At 45.2% G+C, this 21,941-nt stretch overlaps 1 pseudogene; it reads left to right on the top strand.

The window, feature by feature from the left end:
* Positions 1-1,286: 1,286 nt before the first annotated feature.
* On the top strand, positions 1,287-2,840 carry LOC136533894 (probable receptor-like protein kinase At5g20050; annotated as a pseudogene).
* Positions 2,841-21,941: the final 19,101 nt, after the last annotated feature.

The raw sequence follows: 21,941 nt of genomic DNA, 5'->3' as shown, positions 1-21,941 counted from the left end.
TCAGACGGTCGACATCGTTTGTTTGCCGGATCGAACGGTCGGCGGACTAACGGGCGACATGGTCCTATCCGTCGTTAGCCCGCTTTTGGGTGCAGGATTCCTATATAGAGATTCATGACTGACTGCTACGTTGGAGTTTTTCTGGTGGTGCTGGTGCGCACGCCCGAGTTGAGGAACTTGCTTGCATGTGGGCTCTTCGACCAAGTACCGCTAGCTTGCTCTGGCGTGTGCGTCGAACCAGCGGGGCTCCGACGTCCGGCGATCCACCGAGTATTTTTTGCCGTGCTGGCCAGCTGCATCTTTCTTCTTCATTCTGTTTCTTCTCAATCGTCTAGCAAAGTTCCTGCCTCCTCTGTGCTCTTACAGCAGGCTAGCCGCCGGCTGCCCTTTTTCTGCGTGCGTTGTTCTTGTCATTCCTTTCTTTGTTTCTTTTTCTTTCTTTCTTTCTTTCTTTCTTTCTTTCTTTCTTTCTTTCTTTCTTTCTTTCTTTCTTTCTTTGTGATTATTCTTAGTTGTGACGGTTTAGTGTAGCGTCGTGTTGCCACAAACATACATGCATGGCAGATGTAGAAGACACCTCTTCTCGTCCTCAAGGTGAGGGATTCAGCAGCAGGGTCATCTCTTTGGTTCCCACCATGGGCACCCTGTCTGATCTGTTCCAGGCTACCCGGTCAATGGTGAGCACTTTCAAGGTCTGGACCAGCTGGATGTGCTTCCCGTTTCATCAGGCTGTCTGGTCCAGGCTAAGCACGAGGGCGCGAGCGGCAATTCGGCATGGTTCAGTCGTGGGTTTCCTCTGGTTTCTCATCATTTTTGCTCTTGCTACTCGTTGTCTATCCATGCAAATACTACTTTGCCCTGCCATCGCTTGTCTCCACATGACCTCCTCCGGTCGGACGGAGAAGATTGTTTTCGCTGCACTTCTTGGTGCACTTACCCTGGTTGTTGTGGATCTCTCAATCATTAGCCATGGCATCTTGCTACGATCCACCACACTCTGGTTCACTGCCAATACTTTGGCTCTATCGTGGCACTGCATCTGGAAGCTTTATCCGGTTGCAATAAGGCCTTGGCCCCAGCACTACTGCACCATGATCTGGGAGCTTCTTTACCTTTTTCGTCCGATTGCACGACGTGCACACCCTTGGTTCCAATATCTCCGTCTTCGTCTAGGATCTTTCTTCTTTATTAATATGCAGAAGAAGAGAGTTCTATTTCTGCATGCTTCAGTCATTGCTATCCTACTATTTCACATCATTTTCGCTCTTGCTACTGAGTGTCTACCCATGCAAATAGTACTCTACCCTGCCATTGCTTGTCTCCACATCTGGGCCTCCTCCGGCCGGACGGAGATCATCGTTTCCGCTGTATTTCTTGGTGCACTTGCTCTTGTCGTTGTCTTCGTCTCAATTGGTGCTCGAGGATTGCTCATTGGGATCATGTTCATGGCCAACGTTGTGGCTATATCCTTTCACTGCATCTGGAAGCTTTACACGGTTGCACAGCCATGGCTTCACCGGTGCTGGAGGAGGAAGCTTTATCCAATAGCACAGCCTTGGCTGCTGCAGTACCTTTCCACGCTTGCACCGGCGTGGCTGATGCACGATGAAGAAGCAGGCCGCCTTCTGCTCCCGCTTCAGCAATGGCGGACCGCGTTCCGCATGAGGGAGTTCTCGTACGACGAGCTGCGCACCATGACCCAAGACTTCCGAAGCATGGTGGGGCAAGGCGGCTTCGCCCAAGTCTTTCGCGGCGTCCTCCTCGACGACGACGGCACGGGCACGGCTGTGGCCGTCAAAAGGATAACGACCACAGGTGGTGGTGGTGACCGCCCCCCGGTCGTCGCCGGCGACGACGACTTCCTTAGAGAGATCTCCATCGTCTCCAACGTGCACCACCGCAGCCTGGTGCGCCTGCTGGGCTACTGCCTCCCTCGCGAGGGCCTGGGCAGCAGCAGCCGGTACCTGGTCTACCCCTTCTTCGACAATGGGTCGCTGGACTCGTGGCTCTTCCACGGCACACAAGAGAGGCGCCGCCTCCTGCCGTGGCCCACCAGGCGCTGCATCGCCGTCGACGTGGCCAAGGCGCTCGCCTACCTCCACCACGAGTGCTGGCAGCAGATCCTGCACCTCGACGTCAAGCCGGGCAACATCCTGCTGGACGCTGACCTACGGGCGCACCTCTCGGACTTCGGCATCTCCATGTCCATAACCCGGGACATGAGCAGCGTCGACACGCGCGGGAGGGGCACGCCGGGGTACATGGCGCCGGAGATGCTCGTCAACGCGGTGTCCGCCAAGTCCGACGTGTTCAGCTACGGCATGACGCTGCTGGAGCTCGTCGGCGGGCGCCGGAACTTCGATCCGGCCTCCTCGTCGACCACGGACGATGCCTCGTCGTCGGCAACGCCCGACTTCACGCGGGACTTCTTCCCGTACATCGTCCGGGACAAGATGGCGTGAGGCGAGCTCATGGAGGCGGTGGACGCAGCCATGGCGCTCGTGGACCGGGAGGAGGTGGAGGCGGTGGTGAAGGTGGCGCTGTGCTGCATCCAGAGCCGGTGGGACATGAGGCCCACCATGCTCACTGTTGTGGATATGCTCGAAGGCCGGGTCGCCGCTGATCTGCCTCATGTTCCACCGGCTCTGGATGCAGCACAGCGCCACCTTCACCACCGCCTCCACCTCCTCCCGGTCCACGAGCGCCATGGCTGCGTCCACCGCCTCCATGAGCTCGCCTCGCGCCATCTTGTCCCGGACGATGTACGGGAAGAAGTCCCGCGTGAAGTCGGGCGTCGCCGACGACGAGGCATCGTCCGTGGTCGACGAGGACTTCCGTGACAGCAGGTGTGCTCCCAGCTTTCCTTTGCCTCTGCGCGTAACATAGGAGTAGTACAGCCCTATAGGCTAGAGCTACGACTACTTTTGTGTTCTAATTGAATTCTCATTTTTTTTTTACTTTCAAACTCATTAATCTGTATAAAATATGCAGGATATTTTTAGTTCTGTATGTTACATGTATTTTTTTACAAAGTATGTTACATGTATTTTAGTGTATATATGTATATTTATATGATATATTAATCTTATATATTGTGATTGTCGCCACAGCAAAAACAGACCACTAAAGTCACTTGTATTTTGTTATTAAATAATATATGATCTACTCCCTCTGTCCCAAAATAAGTATTATTTTGGATTTCGTGCAAATCAAACTTTCTTAAATTTAATTATATTTACAGAAAATATGAGCAACATTTGTATCTCTAAATAAGTTTATTATATATTGAAGAAGTAATCTAATCATCAATATTAATGATTTCTTATATATCTGGTCAAAGTTAAAAGGATTTAACTTTTCAAAAAGTAAGAATGGCACTAATTTTACGACGGAGGGAGTTGTTATAAGTACTATGACTAAATTTCCACCACCTGTGGTGCATTCGGATTCAATGGTAAATCCCTCCCACCCCCCCACCCCCCCCCCCACGTTTTGCTCCTAGCTCCGCCACTGGCCTCTTCTCGGAGGTCTGTTTCAGACCTGCCCATGCAGCTAGGCATTCAGCTTCTTCGGTGACTCGCTTTGTTGATTGTGAATTCTTGGCTCCAGCATAGTGAATTCTTGAGGAGAGCATAGTGAATTCTTGAATGTGTTTAACTCAGAGCTGGTCAGTTTCAACCCAACAAGTTGATTGTGCTAAGGCCCTAACAGCAAAGCTCAAACTCCTAAGGAGAGCCCTAAAAGAGTGGCAGTCCGGGGGGTGGTCAGCCTCAAGAATGTCATTGCAAATTAAATGTCAAGTTGATCATCCACTTTCTAGAAGTAATAGGGGACTTCAGAGACCGGAGTCTGGAGGAATAGAACTTCAAGGACATCCTAAAGGAACATTTGTTGTCTTTGCTGGAGAATCTATTGGAAGCAGAGGGGAGCCATTGAATGGGTTAAACTTGGAGACGCATGAACCAAATTCTTTAATTCAAATGCAACCCTAAGACATAGGAGTAATCCCATCAGTCAGCTAGTCTCCAATGAGATGGTTTAATAGTCACTGCTCACAAGGACAAAGAACTCATTCTATGGGAAGACTTTATACTTAGGCTTTTGGTGTCTTAGATTTTACTAGGTTCATTGTTGACCCAACTTCCTTTGTTTAGAGAATTGAGGGTTTGGACTCCCTTGAAGGCCAATTCAATCATGTAGAAATTGGCGAAGTTATTAAAAGGTACGAACTCATCTTCTTGACTTGGTCAATATGGTCTACTCCTCCTTCACATGTACACTTGCTTGTTGATGTCCCCATGTCAGTCATCCACAGTCAGTCTTCCGACCCTCGGTCACTCGGTCTAAGCCTCACATCCGTCCTTCACCACTCCAAGTCTATCGGCATAAACCCGCTTGACCTTCTCCATAGCCGTCGACCGTCTCAGTGCTCTACACATGCACACCATAAGCCAAGAGACATATTACTCCAAACACTAAACCAAAGCTTGATCATTTCTTGACAATCACTCATCATCACAACACACATGGGCAAATCTCGACCATGTACGTGTTCGCACATGTTAAAGTATGACAAGTTTGACCAAATTTGTACTAGAAATTACTAATATTTATTGTACTAAATAGGTACCATTAGATTCACTATTAACATATTTTCATGATATACTTATTTGACATCATAAACATTAATATTTTTATCTAGATATTTAGTCAGGACACTTTAACCGATAATGCACCTAAAAATGCATTTTTTGACGAAGGTAGATAGTCAAAATAGATAGTATAGATAATTTATCTATCTATACTCTGTACTACCTAAATTTTCATTGAAGTTTGGGCCCTTGGGGCGTACCACACTACTACAGAATTAACTTTCACTGTCGGCCCATCACTGCTGGTTTTTTAAAAACCGGTAGTGATAGTGGCTGAGGGCCATCATTTCCGGTTTTTGGCTAAAACCGACAGTGATATGACCAACTGTTGGTGCTTCTTAGCGTAAGCAGAAAAGTCCATAAGCGCACGGAAGTACCGTTGTAGCATTTGACCCGGAAGTATTCAGGGTATCGTATTTTCCCAAAGGAACGGTATTGTAAGTAGTCTCTTGGCTAGTTTACCTAGGAGAACAAGCTAAAGGGTAACTTGGGTAGTGAGGTTCTTCTAGGGGTAGAAACTTTAAGCGAAGGTAACTTTGCTACTATGGACTTACTTCGGGCACCGGTGGACACTGGTCTGCCGAGTGTTGCCAGCCTACAGCTCTACGTCGTATCCAAATGTGGGGGAGTGCTAGGGACGGACAGGCCTGTCACCACCTGCAGCCTACCCCACTACCGTGGGATATGAAGCAAACAAAGGTAACATGTAATTTAGACACCACGTCTACGCTATTTGTTACTACTCTAGCATTGAGCAGGAACATCCATCTTTATCAGGAGTCCTCTACTAGAGCACCCGTCATGAAGATGGACGACGAACCCGTAAGTAAGTAGTAACATTGATAACTTTACTTAAAGAATCAAAACCGAAAGATGAACACGAACTTATTACTCCAAGTAGTAAGACGATCATAGAGGTACAAGTGTAGAGGGGGCCGATAAGTCCGGCACTCCATCCACCCGAGGTATAAGGCTTGCCGAGTACAAAAGGTAGAGGGTACCGCTACGCCGCTATTCCTCCAACTCTTTCCCTCTCTCACCCCCTATCTAATCTAGCTAGAAGCTAATGGAAATGAGTGTCTCTCTCTTGTTCTTCTTCTCCAAATATGTATATGATGCTCTTGAATGTGAGGAGGGGGGCTCCTTTTATAGCTTGATGGAGGTCGGTTTGATCATATTTTAGGAAAGCCCCACATGCAACTGCCTCCCCTAGCATTAAATGCACAGCTAGAGCAAGGTGGGCCCAAGCGGAGTTGGGGGCGGTGTGGGCGCACCCTGGGCCAGCCCACTCACCACCGCCTTGCTCTGGTGGGTTGCTGGCAGGGCCTGGGTGCCTCCCTCGCCGGTGTTCTGGCCCAATTTTGATGTTTGTTTGGGCTTTTGCTTTTGTTTTGCTTGAATGCGCCTTCTTGATTACGTATTTTGATATATTTTCATGTGTTGCCCTACAAAACATATATAGACCCAAACTTGTGGAGAATGTGAGTTGTAAAGTCCTATTCTAAGTTTTGGTGGTTATATTTGTCTTATTTTATTTAAATGTTGGCGATAAAAATATGAGTTAAGAACCGTCAACAAGCTCCCCCCACTTAGTCCTTTGCTCGTCCTTGAGTAAAGTTCTAAGGACTAAGCGGGTTCATCTCCTTGATTTGAAAATTTGCATACAGGTTATTCCAAGCTTCACCTAAACCTATGAACTTCCAAGTGTCTACCAAAATATCTTGGGTAATTGAAAAATGGAATAGCTTGGACTCAAATCTTCTTGCTATATCCGTGCTCTGAAACTTGGGTTTTTTTACATTTTTGAAAACATAAAGATAGCTTGTTGTTCCTTGAATGATTCTCTCGGGTCACTCAAATTTTGTAAGTGGTTCCTCTCCAAGGCATATTTTGAGATTTTTCCTTCTCTTTTGATCATCCTACTTCTAGTAGCTTATCTGGAGCTTTAGGGTAAGGATGGAAATTTTAAGGCACACTTACTTTGCATATGTTGTAAAGTCAAATTCCAGACCGCACTAGAGGGAAGCGTCATACTCCTAGATCAAAACAGTGCAAGTGTGTGGAATTTTTTGGTGGAATTATACTGCATTGGATATGATCTCTTTTTCTAGCTTTTATTTTGAGACATGGCTAGCTTATTATTTTTTTCTTTTTGTGAGCATTCTTGCTCATCATCATCATCATCATCATCATCATCATATTATTATTATTATTATTATTATTATTATTATTATTATTATTATTATTATTATTATTATTATTTTATTTATTTTTATTTATATACTTCGGGACCTTCATGTGTCCCATTCTTTTTCTTTGACCCTAGCCTTTTTGTCTCCTTTTAAGATATATGCTAGAGAGATCATATTTTAGAACATGGAGTATTTATTTTGGTGATGGAAAACATTTTGTAGCGTATTCCCAGTGTAGGAATAGCTATTTATTTTGTGGCGTGTTTGTGAGTTTTGATCTTGGGAGCATGAAACATCTCTCAACGGGGTCACAAAATTTGACCAAACTCAACACAAAGTAAGATGCATATATGGAAGGTTTTTGTCATGTAAGATCATATATGGCCTTGGTAGGTATTTGAATGTCATTCAAGGAACATACTATTTGAATTTTTGCTTTGTAAAATAAATTCCAAGTGCTTTGCAAGAGTTAAGCAAGAGTCATGTCATCCTACTATATCTCATTCGTCAATTACTTAGATAAAATGGGTTACCTATAAGTAAGTGTTCACAAGTTTGTAGGAATATTAGCAAGGAATAAAAAGTATGCAAACATTTTAATCACAAGAAGACATGGAGATGGAGCATAATCATTTTGGTTCATTTTAAAATTTATTCTATTTTAAAGCTTCTTTATTAAAGTTTTAAATGAGAGAGTGAGAGTTGCACAAACCGAGTTTGAATTTGACCATCTTTTGTGCAACTGAGTTGGAGGTGAATGTGGTTTCTCCCCCACACGTGTTTTCATACCTATCTTTATTTAATACAAAGAGAAAAGAAAACAAGTGCAACAAAATATTTCTAATAATAAAATCTTTATTCAATTATGAAATTGATAGGCGCATTACAAGATCAAATATGATGAGAATGAAAATCTTAAAAGAAAATGATGCGCCTAATTTATTATTGCAGCAGGAGTGGCCTAGAAAAGTTCATCTAGCGCATCTAGCACTTCTACTGCTTTAGCCACCTTAGCTAATTTCTGGTCGAGCTTGAAGCACAAGCTATTGATGTCATCGACCAGATCTCTGATTTTGATGAGGTTTGTGGCTAAGTTTTCATTAAGGACCTATGGGGGTATTAACCCCTATACCCTTATGGCTAAGCTTGGGCCGGCCCGAATCGGTGGGTCCGGTCCACCAAAAGACGACGTGCGGCCTGGTTAACCTGATCGGAGTCCCGCGCAAGGAGTCAAGGCGGATTTGGCGATCAATCAAGATCCTGGTCGGTTAGAATAGGAATCCTTATCCGGCCACATATGGCAATTGTAACTGGCTAGGATTAGTTTCCAGATCTGTAACCCTGCCCCCTGGACTATATAAGGCGGCAGGGGACCCCTCTAAAAAACATCTCTCATTAGCATACAGCAATACAAATCAGACGCAGGACATAGGTATTACGCCTTCTTGGCGGCCGAACCTGGATAAAACCTCGTGTCTGTCTTGCGTCACCGTCTTGTTTGTGGCTTGCGCATCTGTCTATCGACAATCTACTACCTTGGGCATACCCCTAGGTAGACTGCCGACCATATTTAGTTGACAGTGGCACGCCAGGTAGGGGGTTTGCGTACTGCTCTCCAAGCAAACAAGATGGTCATCATCTCCGGCTCCATGGCTACGCTGAACGGCCTCACGTTCACCGTTGGCCAGATCACCTAGACCACCGGCTCTGACGACTTCATCGCCATGACCTCGGAGAAGGCGTGGATTTAGTCTGTGCCGACCACTGCTTCACCTGCATCGGCTACGGCTCTGACCACGACAGATACGGCTCCGACCACGATGGATACGGCTCCGACCATGATGGATCTGGCTCCAACCATGGTACATCTGGCTCCGACCACGCCTGCATCACCTTCAGCCACGCCGACAACTCGTCATCCGCTTCCCCGCTACAAAGGGAAGCAGATAGATAACACCGACCTGCTCGACTCCATCGATCGGGTCGGCACCAAGCTCGCTGAAACCCTAGCTCTGGTAAGTACGATTCAAAGTCAACCTAATGAGCAGGTAACCGCTCCCCACAACAGATCTACCTGACTAGCTCAGACCAGTCGTCCTGCATGACTTGGTACAGATCTCGTGGTCACATCTACTCCTGAAGGGCGCTCTGCTTGTCGCCGGCCAGCCTTCGCGACGGGTCTCCGGCTCTCCAAGTACGAAGCCTCGACGGAGAACCACCAGGTCCAGCCCTACGGCCTGTGAAACGCTGCCTCCAGCTACGCCTACAACCAACAACGCCGTTTGGATCTGTGTTTTATGCACCGACCTCAGCCGGAGCAACGCAACTTCGTCAACATGATCCAGATTGAAGATTATCAAGAAGGATCCGTCCACACAGTCCAAGAGGGTGACTCCAGCTCCTCGTCTGGCACCGCATCTAATGCATCTGTCCACACCGAGCTTCAGCATCACGAAGATGAAGGCGTCAAGTACGATCTGGATATCCCAGACCACGCCCCGAGGTTCTCACAATTTCTGTCTTTCCCGCCAAGACGAGGGGATTTGATCCATGTTGTCAGCAATGACGAACCGCCGGCAGTTGGTGAAACAGAACAGGAAAGGACTGCACGCGAAGCACGCAATATTGACCGGTTTAATCGCCGACAAATCGAAGTCAAAGCAGACCAGGAGGCATGACGCATAAGGGTCCAGCCACGTGACCTCAACGATGCTTTCGATAGGGTGGGGGACAAACAGGTCTTCAGAACTCCAAGTGCCAACGTAGCCGTCACCATGGCGACAATGCAACGGCTACCAACACCCCGGAAACCCAAGCAGTTCGTGATGAAATACAAGCCTATCTGACGGCTGCTATGGCCCAGACCGTGGAGATTGTAAACCAAGCTCGGGCTCCATCCGTCTCGGTCGAGTCAAGCCACAGCCGCCAGCACCCAAGGGATCTCACAGGCTATTATTTTTGACACTAAGAGAGACGATGGAAGGACCTTTGGAAGGTGCGTCCTCCTCATCACTACTCTTGTATTACCCTATGGGTCTTTTGATTGGCGGGAGCTTCCTAAACCTTTTTATCCTAAGGGGTGCGCCTGACGATTCCGACGGCTCTTTTCCTGACGAAGCCATTTTGCTTACTGGCTTTTTAGCCGGCTTGCGCATGTGTGCTTTTCCGTACCCTCCTTCAGGTTTGCGTACGCCTACTATGGTGTTAAAAAGGCTAGGCCTAGTGGTATGAAGGGATGAACTAGCGCTGGAAACCGTATTGCCCGAAGGCGTTACAAGAGAGCGCTTGCTAGGTTCGCTAACATCGGAGGCCTTCTGCTTGAGGCCGAGGGTGCCAGTGGTAGGTTGTGTGGGTGTCGTCTTCTTCTCCTTTGCGCCACCTTGGGGCACCTTGGAACGCGCCGTGCTCTTGAGGCTTGAACCACCGCTCATGGTATAACTTGGTGGTGGCATGATGGCAAGCGGTGCCTCGGAGATGAGCCTTGCTTCTTCTCTCACATACGAGCTGTCGGGCACTAAGTCGATGGACAATGGCACTCCATCAAGATTGTAGGTGGAGCTGGAGACCGTGTACAAAGCAAGAGCGTGGTTGGCCATGCTGCGCTTAGGACTTAGAGTGCTATGTGGAGGGAGAGAAGAAAGCTTGTAGCTTGGTGTGAGGAGAGGAGAAGCTATGGGGTGGCTTATATAGGAGCTCGGGCCTCTACCGTGATGGAAATAAACCAAGCACCGCCATGACTGTGATACACCGAGGATCAAGAAGATGTGGGAGAAGATTGGAGGCCAGCGGAGCCAAGGGTGGTGGCCCCAGCTCCTCCTCCTGGCCTGAATTTTGGCCCAGATGCACATGCAGACATGTATATCATGAAGATGCTGGTGCTGGGATTTGATTCAGCATGATCAGCGAGTGATATAGTGAGATGCACATGATCATGATGAATCAAGAGAATGATCATGTTTCAAATTTCTCATGATTTTGTATTAATGAGTGAATATTCATGTGATCAGCATAAATCATCAAGACTGAGCAAGAATCATGGTTTGTCTAGTGAGGCCATAAAGGTCATTTTACCATGATGACTAGCTTGAGAAGCAAATTTTTATATTTTAAGAATATGTTAGTATAAATAATTTTTTTTTTATTTTCATAAGTTTTGAATGAACTTATCAAAAGTTATTAAATCTATTCTATCTATTTCTAAATTAGTGTTATAGGAAGGCTCCAGGAAAACTTTTAAACATTGACCGTTGACTTTAAAAATGTTACCGTCATCGTCCTGGATGGTGATCGTGCCATGTGACGAAGTGTTGATGACGGTGTACGGTCCTTGCCATTTGCTTCCTAGTCTTCCTTCACCGAAGAGTTTGACTCAGAAGTTGAACGGAAGAACTTTATCTCCCTCCTTGAACTCTTTGTATTGGATTCGGTGATCGTGCCATCTCTTAGTTCTTTCCTTGTAGAGCTTGGCACTGTGGTACGCCTTCTCTCGCCATTCTTCTAGCTCGGCTACTTGTTTTTCATGATTTCGGCCGGCTAGTTTCACATCCATATTCTAGCTTTTGATTGCCCAGCGAGCTCGGTGTTCAAGCTCAACAGGCAAGTGGCAGCTTTTTCCATAGACTAGCTGGTATGGCGACATGCCAATGGGAGTTTTGTAGGCTGTCCTATATGCCCAAAGTGCATCAGGTAGCTTATCTTTCCATCCTTTTCCCATTGCATTGACCGTTTTCTGTAGGATATTTTTTATCTATTTATTTGAAGTTTCTGCCTGACCACTTGTTTGAGAATGGTACGGGGTGGCAATGTTGTGCTTTGCCCCTAGCTCTTTCAGGAAGGCTCTGAAGGTTTTATCAATGAAATGGGATCCTCCATCGCTTATCACCATTCGTGGTGTTCCAAAGCGAGGGAAGATCACTTCATGAAATATCTTCCTTGCATGCCTAGCGTCAGCATCTCTGTAGGGTAAAGCTTCCACCCATTTTGATACGTAATCAACGGTGATAAGGATGTACTCGCTGTCATGGGACTTTTGGAATGATCCCATGAAGTCAATGCCCCAAACATCGAAGATTTCCACTTGTAGGTTATAGTGGAGGGGCATTGCATTGTGAGCTGTAATGCCTCCTTGCAGCTGGCATTTTCGGCGCCTTCGGATAAACTCCTTGGTGTCCTCGTACATTGTTGGCCAGAAGAGCCCGCACTGCCAGATTTTGGCTTGTGTGCGGAATACTCCGTAATGGCCTCCGTACGGTGCTGCATGGCATTTCTCAATGATTTGCAGCCCCTCCGCCATTGGTACACATCTCCTCAACAGACCATTAGAGCATACCATGTACAGATATGGGTCATCCCAAAGAGACGTCTGCTTTCTGCTTGCAGCTTTCTTTTGTTTTTACCTAGTGGTATGTATCCTGAAACCACGAAATTCACAATGTTTGCATACCACGGGTTTGAGTCCGTCACCTTGAGTAGCATGTTGTAGCGTAAGAAGTCATTTATTGGGAGTTCCTGCATGTTAGTGACTTGCAAACGCGATAGATGATCGGCGACAGTGTTCTCTACTCCCTTTTTATCTTTTATTTCAAGGTCAAATTCTTGGAGTAAAAGAACCCATCTAATTAGTCTAGGTTTAGCATCCTTCTTAGTGAGCAAATATTTAAGTGCAGCATGATCAGTATAGACGATAACTTTTGCACCCACTAAGTAAGACCTAAACTTATCGATAGCAAAAACGACTGCTAAGAGCACTTTCTCTGTGGTAGCGTAGTTAAGCTATGCTCCTGTTAGTGTTTTGCTATCATATGCGATTGCGTGATGCTTCTTATATTTGGTTTGGCCAAGGACCACACCAACAGCATAGTCACTAGCATCACACATAATCTCGAACGGCAGCGACCAATTGGGTAGTTGGATGATTGGCGCTGAGATGAGTGCTTTCTTTAGAGTGAGAAAAGCGTTTAAGCATTCATCTGTGAACTCAAAAGGTGCATCCTTAGCTAACTGGTTCATGAGGGGTCTAGCGATTTATGAAAAATCTTTGATAAACCGCCTATAAAAACCTGCATGACCTAGGAAGGTGCGGATTCCTTTTACATTCACGGGGGTGGTAGTTGCTCAATGACTTCTATTTTGGCTTTATCTACCTCGATCCCCCTCTTGGACACAAGGTGTCCAAGAGTGATGCCTTCACGGACCATGAAGTGGCACTTTTCCCAATTAAGTACCAGGTCCTTTTCCTAGCATCTCTACAAGACTTTGTCTACATTCTCCAGATAGTGGTCAAAGGTTTTGCTGTAGACCAAAAAATCATCCATGAAAACCTCCATGATTTCTTCTATCATATCTGAGAAAAAAGACATCATGCACCGTTGGAATGATGCGGGTGCATTACACAACCCGAATGACATTCTACGATAAGCATATGTTCCATATGGGCATGTAAATATTGTCTTGCTTTGATCATCGGGGTGGATGGAAATTTGATGATATCCCGAATACCCATCGAGGAAATAGAGGAAAGAATGCTTCGCCAACCGCTCTAACATTTCATCAATGAAATGCAGTGGGAAGTGATCTTTCTTTGTTGCCACATTGGGTTTCCAGTAATCAATGCACATTCTCCACCCCATGACGGTATGTTGCGGCATTAACTTGTTTTTATTATTTTCAATGACCGTCATGCCTCCTTTCTTGGGAACCACTTGGACAGGACTAACCCAGTCGCTATGTGGTATGGGATAAATAATCCCAGCGTGAAGAAGTTTGAGGACTTTCTTCTTCATGACTTCCCACAATGCATTATTGAGCCTGCGTTGGGGTTCACATGATGGGGTGCTTGTGGGGTCAATTGGAATGCGATGGGTACGAAGAGTTGGGCTAATCACCTTGAGATCTTGCAATGAATTCCCAAAGACTAACCTATGCTTTTCTAAAATGGTGATGAGTTTGGACGTCTCCTCATCGGAAAGCTTATCACTAATGATTACAGGAGTGTTTTTATCGCCATTTCGAAAAGCATAACGTAATCCAGCGGGTAGGGGTTTAGCTTAACCGGAGGTTGTGCCGATACTTCCTCTGTGGGAAGATCTATGGTTTCTCCTAAGTCGTCCTCTTCTTCTATGAAGAGTTTTGCATCTTTTTCTAAGGACAACTCGGGGGAATCAAAGGGTGAAACCGACATAACCTCCTCGGGCAGATTATGATAGGGGAGAGATTCTGCCCCTGTTGATGCAAAAGTGGATCTGCAAACACAAAGGGCTAATACCCGAATCGATATCCAAAGCGTGCCAGTCGATTTGACCTGCTAATCGACAAGGATGAAGATACGAACACTTTGGTCCTGACAACAGCGATACGCCCGGAAGTCACGGCCAAGAGGTGCTCACGCGGAACTCGAGAATCGCCGAAGGTCGCACTGAAACGATGCAGCTCGCCGAATCAATGAGAACTCGTAAAAAAGGAAAAAAATATGCAAATTGACGAAGTCGCCGAAAAGTAAGTAGATGCAAATAGGAGTAAAAATTGGTTTTGATATTGATTGATTGATCTTACATCGCCCCTCACTCCATATTTATACCCTGATCTAAAGAGACACAACCGAACACAACTAGGACACCAAGCCCATATCTAAGGAAACACGTGACTCTTACATGAACCATACTCTAACAAATATAGAAAAGGAAACCAACTCCTATCTATTTCCCTGTCCGCCTTAATTACGATGAAAATCTCGCCATCTTCCTTCCCATCGGCATATCCCCTGTTTCATCGGTAGTAGTCTTCAAGTCTTCCTTCATCGGCATACTCACTGCTGCATCGGCAGTAATCTTCAAGCCTTCCTTCATCGTCATACTCACTGTTGCATCGGCAGTAGTCTTCAAACCTCCCTTCATCGGCATCGACAATAACACCTCCAACCTCATCGGTAACGCCCGAGTCTAAACCAACCTTTCCATCGACCATCACCAGCTATCGGCAACCATCTTTACAAGCTGGCTTTCATCGGCTATCAAAGTACACAGTAACCTTCCCCTAGCCGATTAGTCCACTCCGATCATTATCACGTACAAAAAAACGGTGTCAACACATGCCCCTCAATTTCGGAGTATAAAACCATTAATGCTCCGAAATTTACTCCAGATAACGCTTGCCTTTGCCCGATTACCGTAACTCATTCTCCAAGCCAAAACTTGATTTGTTATCAAATCCAATCAAATCTAATCTTGATTCACGCACTTCAGTAAATATCGCACAATCGCCAACCACTCTTGCCTTGATTATGGTTAAGATACCGAAACAATAACCCATCGGCAAGATCTTAACATGATAATGCTGCCATTTTCAGAATTAAAATATCCTGTATCGATATCCCTTCCAAGTCATGATTACTTGTCATCAACTCATCTGTACAATCCCCTGATTATCGCGCGAACAGTTACCATATCCATCTGAACCGCCTTGACCTATATGCGCGCGACATAGAGATAAGTTCAAAATACCCTTATTCCGGGCGGCTTATAAATAGATTTCTCCGGAACCCTCATTTTCTACCTTCAGCCTCCAATCCTTGGCATTCTCTCTCTCCGGCGGCGACTCCGACGAACAACCGCGCGACCTCAACCAACAAGAACCCTTCTCCGGCGCTAACTTCAAGTTTCCGGCTCGTACCTCCACCTTCCTCAAGACAATGGCCATCAACTTCGACGTCCCCGCGGTTCGCTCCACTTCCATTACCTTTTACTTTGATCTTTTTGCAAATTCATTCAGTTGGTGATTTTTCCTTTCTTCTGTTCTCTGGATTCTATAACCTTAGGAACTGCGCAACAAATTAGTTATCCCAACCGATCAGCCGCACGTCCAATGCCTTGGACCAATGGGCAACCCAGATCCAACCGATCTGATCAATGCAGAGGTTAACAGAATCCCCTTTAGAGCCCAAAATTTCTCTCTGAATTTGTGGAAAGACACATTCCGATCTTGGCCCAAAACCACCAAAGGGTGGAAAGATTGGTACTTGAGGGTTAATAGATCGATGCAAGTATACTGGGCAGAACGAAGGTTAGACCAATGTATTAGGCTATCTATTGCCGATATGCAGAAAAATGAATCAATGATAATTGCAGCTGCTTATTTCTGGTCAGACACGACCAACACTTTTATGTCTGGACATGGCCCAGCTACTCCTACCCTTGCCGATATCCACATGCTTACTGGCTTGGACATCTCAACTGCCGATGAAGGCTCCATCTATGGTAGAAAGTCTGAATATAGGGTGAATACCCGCAACATCGGCGGTTGGACAGGATACATTCAAGAATACCAGAAGACCGGGACACTTAACCAGAGGGAACATGCCACATTCCTGAATATGTGGTTAGAAAAATTTATCTTCTGTGGTCGATCAGTAGGACCAACCAGCGCCTTCCTCCCTGCAGCTGAACTTTTGGCTAATGGCGTAAGGTTTCCTCTTGGCCGATACCTTCTGAGCTCCACTTATCATCTTCTTCATCAAGTGTCTCAGAAACTTTTGCTTGGCGAACCCATCGGCAACCTGGGAGGCCCGTGGTGGTTTATCAACATGTGGCTGAATGCCCATATGCACAAACGTTTGCAATGGGACTTTTTTGCTCAACAATTCCCACGAGAAATTGCTGAAGACTATGTGCTTGGGGATGATGAATCGGCAACACGCTCACCCCTCAATTTTGGTGAAGCCATAATTGTCCTTCCTGGAACAGAAGCCAACGAAGACCAAATCGGCAGATTCTTTCAAAGCTTCTACAATGGTCTTTCTCGTGATCATAGGGCCTGGGTGCCTTATATTGACGAAGAAAACAGATTCCCCCTTCTTTTCAACTTTGCCGATGACACTCTGAATCAAGATAATGAGCTCATGATGGCTATCATCACTCCCAGGGCAATTCCAGTAAACACATTCGGCAGCGGGAAAAACACCAACATTACGTATGAATTTTACAACCCATCGGCAGTATCCCGCCAATTGGCTTTTGGGCAACTGCCAATCAAACTCTGCTTTGCCGATGTGATCAAACCCAGGGAAACAATCACCTGCGGAACAGATTGGAACAAGGTAGTACAACTCTCCCCCGATGCCGATACTACAGATGTTGATATATCCACCTGGACACCAATATCTTTCATCACCGAGTCATATAAGCAATGGTGGCGAGAGTGGAAAGAACAACTGTTCGCAACTTCTGCTCACACATATCGGCACATGATCGACCCTGAATATGCCATCCCTGACGACGCGGTAAGTTTCTTTTAACTCCCTTCTGCTTTTCCCTTCATATATCAGTAACTGATTCTCTTGTAACAGGTTAACAACCCAGCACCATCGGTGAGCAAAAGTGGGAAACCCTTCAATCTTCGGCCTGTTTCCCCAACATCGCCGATCGGCTACAACGCTCCCACCTTAGCCGCTTTGACCCACCAGAAGATTCGTACCAAGACCATCACTTCCAAGTCCAAATTGGCTACATCCAGGGCTACTCCATCGGCTGCTGCTACAACCTTGGTCAAAGCATTCAAGGTAACAACCTTGTTTATTTTTACTTATGCCGATCACAAACTGTATTAACCTTAATCATCAGGGGGTAAGAGCTGCTACTGGATCGTCATCGGCAATTCCGCCGATATCAAGCACCACTTCTTTCGATGAACCTTCAGAGGTAGCTTCTTGACTTTACATTTTATCTGTTAAATATCATATCTTACACTTGTTTTGCAGCAACAATTGGGTACATCGGCAAACGTACCAGATGTCCAAGCTTCACAACCAACAAGTGTCAATGCCCCCCAGCCAATCGTTGCCGATGCCCAAGCAAAGCGCAAAGCTTTAACAGATACTGAAGCACAGCCAAAACGACAAAGGTCTATGCCGATCCCTACATCTGCCCCAATGTCATTGGTCATCATACCTCAAGAGCCCACCACCGATGAAGTCACAGAGGATATCCCATCGGCAAGCTCAGCCGATCCCCCACACGACATACTCCAGGTTGCTTCCTCCAGTCAAGCACAGGAAATTGCCTTGAAACAGGTAAACCGATCAACCTAGCTGATTTACAATACTCATACTTACCCTTAACTAATCTCCTTTTCTCTCTCTCAGGAACAAGATTCCCCGAACAGCCTATTTTCCTTTGCCATTGACATTTCTGACGACGATGGAGAGGAGACAAGTTCTCCCCTTGCACTGGGAACAATATCGGCAGAGACTAAATCCAAGTTGGAAACCCTCCTGAACTTGCTACAGCAAGGTACCGCCCAACTGGTAGATGACTCGGACCCCGCAAAGGCAATTTTCAAAACAATTCGTGGCCAGGTCCCTGCCGATGTTGAAGAAGTACTCTTCCCAGCAGCTCATTTAGAAAGCCGCCAACTGCAATATCAACGGGCTGCTCAGCGCATTGCCGATAGAGCAGCTCAAGCTCAACTCAAAGAAGAGATGCTACAACTGAAACAAATTGCTGATGAGAAGCACAAGGGCATCGTCAACTTGCAGACTTCGGGTGCTGCACTTAAGCAGAAAATCTTGGATTTATCAGCAAGGAAGATAGCTCTACTGGCTGAATTGAAAGAAGTCGACGCAGCCTTAACTCATGCTCAACAAGAAGAAAGCCAGCTACCCAATGCCGTCAAAGCCCTTCAGCAAGAAAGAGATATCCAAGCTCGCAAAGCTTTAGCCATGAAGAAAAAACTCAAGCCTGTGGAGGGTGCTGCCGATGACGATATCAAAGAAATGGAGGAAACCGACCAGATTCGCCTGCGTGCGATATTAGCTATCCAATCCTTGTTGAACGTGTAATCTTATTTATTGTATCGGCACTTTATGAGACATTGACATCCTTGCATAATTCTAGCCGATAGTACTGTTATCGGCACTTATACTTTTATGCATCTATCCAGATACTAGGGTAATATTTCTTTAAATATTTTCCATTTAACGCTCTGGGAAACACAACCCCTTCGAGGGTTTCTAAAATATATGCATTACCAGGAACAGACTGATTTATCCGATATGGACCTTCCCAATTAGGAGACCACTTTCCAAACTTTGAACTTTTAGTCCCAATCGGTAAAATCAATTTCCAGACCAGATCTCCATCGGCAAACTCTTTTACTTTCACCTTCTTGTCATACCATCTAGCTACTCTTTTCTTATTTTCTTCGATACTAACTAAAGCCCTTAACCGATGACCCGCCACATCTTCCAACTCATCCTTCATAAGAGTATTATAATCATCGGCTGTCAGCTGATTTTGAGAACATATTCGTCTAGAGCCAACCTTAATTTCCCAAGGCAATACTGCATCGTGTCCATATACTAACTGATAAGGCGTTACTTTGGTTGCACCATGACATGACATCCGATATGACCACAAGGCTTCATTTAATACTGTATGCCACCTCCTAGGATTTTCTTCAATTTTGCGCTTAATGAGTTTGATGATCCCTTTGTTAGAAGCCTCAGCTTGACCATTAGCTTGAGCATAATATGGAGAAGAATTTAAAATTTTAATTCCCATACCTACAGCAAACTCATCAAATTCTCCTGATGTAAACATAGTGCCCTGATCGGTAGTGATAGTCTGAGGAATACCAAATCGGTAAACAATATGCTCTTTCACAAAATCAATCATATTGACCGATGTCACCTTTTTTAAAGGAATTGCCTCAACCCACTTTGTGAAATAATCGGTAGCAACCAGAATAAATTTATGTCCTTTACTCGATGGCGGATAAATCTGACCAATGAGATCAATAGCCCATCCCCGGAACGGCCACGGTTTGATTATAGGGTTCATAGCCGATGCAGGCGCTCTTTGAATATTACCAAACTTTTGACACCCCTGGCATCCTTTAAAATATTTAAAACAATCTTCAAGAATAGTCGGCCAATAGTACCCATTCCTTCTGATCATCCATTTCATCTTGAAAGCCGATTGGTGTGCCCCACATACTCCTTCATGAATTTCACCCATCAAGCTTTTCGATTCATCATTGCTAACACATCTAAGTAAAACTCCATCTATAGTTCGATAATATAATTCATCATCGAGGAGCACATATTTGGTAGCTTGGAACCTTATACGTCTCTCAACCTTTCTATATGGATCCTTCAAATAATCGACAATCTCTTTCCTCCAGTCATCGGTATCAACTGCCGATGTTAGCACTTCCTGAATAGGCTGATACCCTGAAGCATGCTGAGCTAGTCGATTAGCTTCCTCATTATGCAATCGAGAGATATGTTCAAGACGAAAACCTCTAAATCCTTTCAACAATTGCAAACATCTTTCATAATACGAAATCAAAGCTTCACTTCGGCATTCATAAATTCCAGCCAATTGATTTATAACTAGCATAGAATCACCAAAGATTTCAACAACATCGGCACGTATCTCCTTCAGCAATTCTAACCCTTTTATCAAGGCTTGGTATTCAGCTTGATTGTTTGTCGCTGTAGCAACAATCGGCAATGAAAACTCATACTTCCTTCCTTGAGGTGAAATTAACACAATGCCGATACCTGCTCCTTCACCACATGTGGACCCATCGAAGAAAAGTGTCCAGGGAGCAATCCCCAGAGAGTCCACTGTATTACAATGCTGAGTGACAAAATCAGCCATCACTTGCCCTTTAACTGCCTTAGTTGATTTGTAACGTAGTTCAAATTCTGATAATGCTAAAATCCATTTGCCGATTCTACCACTTAATATCGGCATCGACAGCATATACTTGACCACATCGTCTTTGCATATGACCGTACATTCGGCAGATAACAAATAATGCCTTAATTTGACACAAGAAAAGTATAAACACAGACACAATTTTTCGATGGCCGAATACCTCGTCTCAGCATCCACTAATCTTCTGCTCAAATAATAAATAACACGTTCTTTCCCTTCAAATTCTTGAATAAGAGCTGAACCGATAACTGTATCATCAGTTGACAAATATAACCTGAAAGGCTTCCCATGTTGAGGTGGAACTAGCACTAGAGGATTTGATAAATATTTCTTAATTTCATCAAGGGCTAATTGCTGTTCAACTCCCCATACAAATTCCTGATCAGCTTTCAATTTAAGTAGTGGGCTGAAAGCCTTGATCTTACCCGACAGATTAGATATGAATCTTCTAATGAAATTAATCTTACCGATCAAAGATTGCAATTCAGTCTTATTGGCAGGAGCAATCACCTTGTTAATTGCATCAATAGACTTCCTACTGATTTCAATGCCCCGCTGATGCACCATAAAACCCAAGAATTGTCCTGCCGATACACCAAATGCACATTTATTAGGATTCATCTTCAATCCATGCTTCCTTGTGCACTCCAGTATCTTTCGCAGATCGGCTAAATGTGCTGTGATATCTCCAGACTTAATCACTACATCATCAATGTAGATCTCCACTAATGTGCCGATGTATTCATGAAAAATAAAGTTCATAGCTCTTTGATAAGTAGCACCGGCATTTTTCAAACCAAACGTCATGACTATCCACTCGAACAACCCCACATGACCTGGACATCTGAAAGCAGTCTTGGGAATATCTTCCTCAGCCATGAATATTTGATTGTAACCTGCATTACCATCCATGAAGCTGATAATTTAATGTCCAGCCGCAGCATCAATCAACAAATCAGCAATCGGCATTGGATAGCCATCCATCGGTGTGGCTTTGTTGAGATTCCTGAAATCAATACAGACACGAAGTTTTCCATTTTTCTTATAAACAGGAACCACATTAGAGATCCACTCTGCGTATCGACATTGCCGAATAAACTTTGCTTCAATTAATTTAGTTATTTCGGCCTTAATGTCAGGAAGTACATTAGGGTTGCATCGGCGCGCTGGCTGCTGATGTGGCCGAAATCCAGATTTGATAGGTAACCGATGTTCAACTATCGATCGGTCTAATCCAGGCATCTCAGTATAATCCCAAGCAAAACAATCTTTATACTCTTTTAACAAATCTGTTATTCGCTGCTTACACTTGGAATCTAACTTAGCACTAATAAAAGTAGGTCTTGACCTATCACCATCACCAATATCTACTTCTACTAAAT

This window comes from Miscanthus floridulus, unplaced genomic scaffold, assembly GCF_019320115.1.
Source record: "Miscanthus floridulus cultivar M001 unplaced genomic scaffold, ASM1932011v1 os_1285_1_2, whole genome shotgun sequence".
Classification (NCBI taxonomy): Eukaryota; Viridiplantae; Streptophyta; class Magnoliopsida; order Poales; family Poaceae; genus Miscanthus; species Miscanthus floridulus.
Note: the sequence above shows the minus strand (reverse complement) of the source record. Positions and strands in the feature narration are given on the sequence as shown.